General features: G+C 34.8%; 1 long non-coding RNA gene across 1 annotated transcript; it reads right to left on the bottom strand.

Annotated features, from left to right (window-relative positions):
- Positions 1-3,370: 3,370 nt before the first annotated feature.
- LOC143623829 (uncharacterized) lies at positions 3,371-4,355 on the bottom strand. Its single transcript, XR_013151978.1, has 4 exons — positions 4,332-4,355; positions 3,664-4,237; positions 3,472-3,632; positions 3,371-3,439 (listed from the first exon to the last, which is right to left on the bottom strand). It is a non-coding gene; the product is annotated as an uncharacterized LOC143623829 (long non-coding RNA).
- Positions 4,356-7,035: the final 2,680 nt, after the last annotated feature.

The following is a 7,035-nucleotide window of genomic DNA, read 5'->3' as shown; positions in this document are numbered from 1 at the left end:
TACGGGTTCAAACATGACAATGAAAAAGAATATTTAAATAGCACCAAGATAATACTCAACAAAGATTTGAGAAAAAATATATATCTGACAAAGTTGGTTCAACTTACTGATATAGTCGAATTCAGATATACGTGATTAGAAGCAATACTGTTTTTTTTTCTAAAATTGGGTTAAGATCATTTTTGACCTATTTAAAAAAGTCAAACTGCAGATTTGTTTTAAGGTCGAAACCGTATGTTACAGATCAAAGTAAGCGAATGGGCAATTTGGGTATTGTTGAAATAAAATTTTTAGAAAGTATGGAGGTTGTTTTTCAAGTTAAGTTCAGACTTGGATTAACACAATTGACGCAAATAATTAAAGAGTCAATTAGTTTTGGTAATTTTGGTAGATATGCACAAATAATTAAAGGGTCAATTCGTTTTGGCAATTTGGTAAATATGAGAATGTGGTTTAAAAGATAATTTACAGGTTATATCAAATTCTTTAAATCAAAGGGTAATTTGGGCATGGCATATTTAATTACAAATTTCAATTGGTTAAAGGATTAAGTTTAAGTGCAAATTACTACAAAAGGTCTAAACAGGTCATGGTATCAATCCAGTTTCAAATAAAAAAATGATTTGGATAAGATATATTAAATTTAACAGGTCAACATAGAATATACAGTTTGAGTGCAACGGTAATTCTTGGATTTAAAAAAGAGTTGAAATGGTATATTGGTTTAAATTTTATTTCGCGTCAAACGGGTCTCAGAAATTGATTTCAGGTTCACGTGTATGATTCGATTTATGGTTTCAGGTGGTGTTGAGGTTCATGTCAAGATGAACATGCCAACCCGTGAACACGACCCGTTAAAGACTTAGCGAGTTACACACCCTTTCAAGATAAAGTTTTTTTGAGAACCAATACACGCCTTAATTTATAAAAATAAAGGTTATATTTTAAATAATGACATGTTTGTAAATATGAAGTGATTGGGGGGGGGGGGGGGGGCAATTATAGAAGTTTTCATTTGTGTTTTAGAAACCACGATCAGTCAAATTAGGTTTCATTATCTTTCTCTCTATATGAATGACACACCAGGTTGAACTAGGGTTTATGAAGAAACACGAAATCCCAACCGGGTCTAATAGCTTAGTCCTGGGGTTAAGATCAAGTATCTCTCACGAGAGGTTTGGTATTATCCGGCGCAAATGAGTAGAATCGCCTACAAAACAAAACACAGTGAGCTCGTTACGAGAAGGAGATTGGGGGGTCTTCTCGTAACCATCATCCGGCGTGAGAATCAGTATGTGTGATTGAATATACGTGAGTAATAAGCTCAGCGGAATACCTGAGAGTATTCTTATGTGAGAGTTCAGATCCTTTTACCGTTGGAGGTAGTGAAGTATTTATAGCCAGATGGGAGGAGAGAGAAGATATGGCCGCCTGCCATGTCAGGAAATCCACCATTCATGGCCCTTGCACGTGCTTAGGGGAAAGTTGGTAGATAAAGTTGTTGTCTCTTTCATGGAGATCCTTCCTATTTGGTCTATACCTATGAATATCTTTTATCGTCAACCCTCGTGGGGTTTGAGGGAATGTTTGGTGTCAGGCAAGCATTTCGCCGCCTCCACTTGGATTGGATTTAATGAACGCTTGGTGGCCCACGTAGCACGTGGGGCCTGCCTGCGGAAGCTTGCGCTAACTAATAGGTGGGTTTGGGACCCTACCTCAACAGTTTCGATCTCAAGCTTCGCACAATCTGACGAGTTTCGATTTCACAATCACAAACTAAAAGGTTTGATAATCTTCTCTTTTGTACAAAATGTTTGAACACGCTCGTTAATTTCGTCGTCGATGTACTGATGTTGTAAAATTTGACTTAAAATTGACATTCTAAGCGTGTTCTATTAAATATAGACAGAATTACAAATTTTGTCTTTTAAACATAGATGATTTACGGATCACGTTCTTTAAAAAGTTTACTTTCACTCGTTGTCCTTTATAAGATAAAAATTTTCGTTTTAGTGCTTTACACTAACGAGCATTCATTTTCTCAGTTAAATATTATCATGTGCCGGTCACATGGGTCATACAGGTAATTTTACTCTTAAAAAAAAGAATTGTAATATATTTGTAAGTAAATGGGGACTCAATTTTTTTTGTTTTAATGAAAAATATTTTTAATACGTAATTAAAAAAATGGACCCACCATCCTTTCTAGTCCACAAACCCACCACAGATCTCCACCGCCATTATCTCCGGCTCCGACATGCTTTATTCTTCTCCGTCTTTTTTTGTGAAAACCCCAATCCCAAGACACAGTAATTTACTTTTGTAATATGATTTAAATTGAAAACCCTCGATCTCTACCACCATTATCCAAGCCCCATTAGAATCAACAATATCCGGAAACCGTAATTTTCTTTTGTAATATGCTTTAAATTGATTTTGCTGAAAAATAAGAGGTTAAGTGGAAGATTTGGTGATGTTTCAGAAGATTAATTAGTGTTTTTGTGAAGATTTTATGATGAACAGAAGGTTAGTCGTGAGAGTCAAAGGATTCAGAAAAGTCAAAATTGGTTTATATGTTGAAACCAATTTGAAATTTCAAATATCTATTTGGATATTTCATTATAATAGAACAATACTGTTAATTTCAATTTCGCTTGAACTTTTTCACATTGTCATCAATGGAGTAAGTGGTGGTATTTGATTAAATAAATTTGTGTTCAATAGTTATCAACTAAATCAGAATCCTTATATACGATCAGGTATTGTGTTTAATTTCAGCTGAATATTGGTTCAATTTCAAAGTCGTTACCACGTACAACAGGGAGGTTAAGGTAGACTGTTTCGGATTCATATCTCATTCTTCCGGCGATGGGGTGCTAGGGCGGTGGTGGCTAGCGATCGAGTGAGAAGGAGAGGGGTATTGTGATAGTGGTGGTGGGTTTCAGTATGACGGCGATAGACTGTTATTGACGTTGGAGTGTCGCCGTGATGGTGGTTGAAGGTAGTGGTGGTGATGGAAGAAAAGAATAGTGTGGGCCTGCGGGGTTGTGAGATGTGAACGTGAGTAGAGTGAGGGAGAGAAATGGGTTGAAGACGATGATGATAATAGGTGGGACCCATATTGATTTAAAATAAAGGAAAGATTATGATTTGCGCACCTGTGAAATATGTGAAATATGGGCGGAAGACCCTTGGACCACCGAATCTTAAATTGCGCGTATTGAACCCATGCCGTTTTCCGATTGCCGATATTAGCCACTGTCATTAGTTGACCAAGCGTTGACTGACTGTTTGTTAAGTGTTAGATGGCAAGGGAATTATGGTAATCTCTTAATATATATATATATATATATATATATATATATATATATATATATAATGAAGGAGACGATCAGCTTAAAGAAGTCAATGAAGAACCGTACACCGTCACCGCCGTACACTGTCAACGTCGTACACCGTCACCGGAGTTACCAATGAAGAAGATGATCAGAATGAAGAAGTCTATTGCCACACTCCCTTTTCTTCTCCGGCCACTGCTACCGCGACGACTTTATGTGGTGCCACCGGAAAAACGATTAACGTCACTCGAAACTTGCCGGAAAAACGTGCCACCACCCCGATCTACTCTCTCTCTCTCTAACCATCTGTAAACGATCGACAAACCTAATTCCTTGAACGCATTACCCACCATCAATTTCTATGATTACACAGCCGGAAACCAACAATCTCTACAACACCAAGATAAGAAAACTCAAACCAAGATCGAGCTTGAGATGTTTTGGGGCAAATCGGTGGTCTTGATGGTTTGTGTGAGAAATGGTGGTCTTTATGGTCTGTGTGAGAAACGGTAGTCTTGATGGTCTGTGTGAGAAACAGTAAGAATAGGCTTGTTTGTTTGGAATTGAAAATAGGAAACCCTAAATAGAAATTGGGGAAGATGAAGTGTTGAAGGGGGTATTATACATTTCATGTTCTATAATAATATCAAAGAGTAGCATAGTACCTATGGTAGTGTTTGTGTTTATTGAACCAGAGGTACAGGGTTCGAATCCCCCGGTCTCCATGTTATTTTAGCATATAATTTTTAAAGTGAATTAAAGACTTAGGGGTAAAATGGTCATTTCACAAGTTTTTCATCGGTCAAAGGATGGTCAACTAACGGCAAGGGCCATGCTGAGCCGGCCGGGAAACTCCAGTGGCTCAATACGCGCAATTTAAGAATTAGTGGTCCAAGGGTCTCCCGCCCATATCTCACAGGGGTGCAAATAATATTTTTTTCTAAAATAAAAAGGTGGGGTTCATTATTTTTTAAATTACCTTTTTATCCTCACATGTCTTCCACATGCCTGGATTTAAAACAACTTTTGTATGACCGTTAGTTAAAAGGACTAAAAACGAGGAATTTTGTCATATTTAGGACAACAAGTGAAAGTAAACTTTTAAAAGGACTTGATACGTAAATCAGCTATGTTTAAAGGATAAAATTTGTAATTATGTCTTAAATATAAACTTACAGTCTCCCAATTTCGTACATTTCATGTTTTGCTTTCAGTTTTACATTTTGTATGGTAAAATTAGGTTTAGGGCTCACTCTACTCATGATGCTTGAAAGAAATTGACAATTGGAATCTCTGTTGTATTATTATAGTATACATTTGGTTTCAAATTAAACTCGATTTGACTTTCAGTTGCATTCAATTTCGCACCGATTTGTTTTAATGATTTACATATACTTCATATTTTAGGTATTTGAATTATGAGTAGCCATTATAAGGTTAAAAAGTGTTTGTACATATATGTGTAACGATCAATTGTTATTGTGAATGGTAATTGTAGCATGTGTCTGTTATACACATGTGTATAGTTAGCAATTGTTCTGTTTGTATATATATGTATAATAAGTTCGTGTTTTGTACTTGTAGCTTTTGTATATTGTACTTATTGTATGATGAGTAGCAGGTTATAAGGTTGAAAATTGTTAGTAAATATGTATATCATTGATCACTTGTTATGGTAATTGTAGTTTGTGTATCTTATACATATGTGTATAGTTAGTAATTGTTTTGTTTGTACATATGTGTATTATTATGAAGTATTTGGTGTACATTATAATGATGAAGTGTTTGAAACTTGCTCATACAAAATTTGTAGACATGTTTTAAACTGTTCTTCATAAAAAGGCAGGACCTTTATATGGATAAGAGAAAACCATAAAATAAAATACGAAATAATATACTAAAATACGAAGCCTGGAACTTAGAAAATTATTTTCAAAAAACTTTATAATCCATATGCCTGAATAACAGACCAATGGATTAGATTTTACACAAACTTCGACTGGCAAGATTATCAGCACAAGATCAGTACAGGCCTGCTCCCTAAACAAACGCCTTTCTTTACGGCTTAACAACGGGCTGCCATAATTCGACCACTATGCTGTTAATTCGCCTGTCTAATATGTAACCAATCTTAAAACATTCAACATAGATTTAAAAAGTTTTTTTTTATATGAGTCATAATTTATAACTTTGTCATGGATTGATTGAACACAGAATAATTTAGCCTATCATAAGGCTAAGTATAGAATTACTAACCTTAAAATGAAGAACACTTGAAGAACGCTCCAAAATAAAACTTCAGTCGGCACAGATTTTATTATTCTTCATAATATTATACAAAGAGTAGCTAGAGAAAATTACAAATTTTTTCGGTGCATATAACTGAAATCTCTGGCTCCATATATAGAGTGAGTCCAGGGATAAAAGAGAAACAAAGTAGTACAATAATAATTATACATCAATTATTCGACTGAAATTTTCAAAAAGCAAACAGTATAATGTTTATATTAGTCAAAAGTAGACATTATTATGTCTTCCATTATTTGAGCCAGCTGCTATCTTCTCTGGCCCACCATGAAATTATTTGAGCCACTTATCTGTCTCTCTTCTTTGTCTTTACTTGTGACAGTATCTGTCACTGATTTCTTGAGATTCTCAAGCATGCTTTCCAGAATAACTTCATCCGGAATATCTTCTTCCCCATCATAAGGGTCTTGTGAATCTTGAAGAACATCATCTTCTTCACCTAAATAATTTGTAGACATATCTGAAGTATGATCAGGATATAGATTTTCAATTAAAACCTTCTTGACTTCTTCTAAGTATCGAGCAACCATTTGATTTTTTGAGACTTGATCTTGTCTCTACATCTTTATCCTCCTTGAAATTTCATGGAACGGACTGGGAGATTCCCTTTGATTTTGCAGTCTAATTTGTTTAGAATATAACTCAATAGTAAATTGAATTTTATCTATTGTCACTTGACATTCAAGAGTGCCTTTATCATCTTTTTGAAGCATTTTTTTCCAAAATTTTGTAAAGAAGATTCTTCTTAAGCATGGAATATTTTGAGTAGTATAACCAAACTCTGGAGACCATTTCCAGATCCATGGAATTCCAAATTGAGCAAAATAATGCAATAAAGACATTCCTTCTATTGCAATTTTTTCATGTTTACAATCAATTAAAGTGGGAGAAATTTCTTCCCATTGATAAAAATAACCTTTAAAAGGTTTAGGTAAAATTTTTACCGAGGGACCATATGATAACCACCATTTGTAAACCCAATTTGGGATGTCCTGTTTCTAAACTTCTGGACAAATTTTGAAAAACCAAGAATGTTTTTGTTTTGAATTTTCATAATAAAAGGCTTTATGAAATGCCTCGATATAATCCCAATAATTGAATTTAATCAAAGATTTTGATTCGGGATGTTGCATCTCTCTATCTTTTAGAGGAGATGTTTCCCATTCTTCTACAGATATGATCTGTTTGATTATTACTTTACTAAAATTATAGGCTTGGGTATTACCAGCCATGTAATGAGTAAATTCACAGGATGCTGTGACTCTGAGAATATTCTCATAAAAATGTCTCTGCTTATATGTAGCAGCAGGATATGATCCTGTATCTAGGTACATTGTCATTAAGGTCCATGGTTGATCTTTCTATCAAAGATCTTTATTTTCTAGGAGCA

The sequence above is a fragment of the Bidens hawaiensis genome, unplaced genomic scaffold (assembly GCF_021521415.1).
Source record: "Bidens hawaiensis isolate Kalapana, Puna unplaced genomic scaffold, B.hawaiensis_p1.1 tig00003544_1, whole genome shotgun sequence".
Taxonomy (NCBI): domain Eukaryota; kingdom Viridiplantae; phylum Streptophyta; class Magnoliopsida; order Asterales; family Asteraceae; genus Bidens; species Bidens hawaiensis.
The sequence above is the reverse complement of the archived record's forward strand: the minus strand, read 5'-3'. Positions and strand labels throughout refer to the sequence as shown.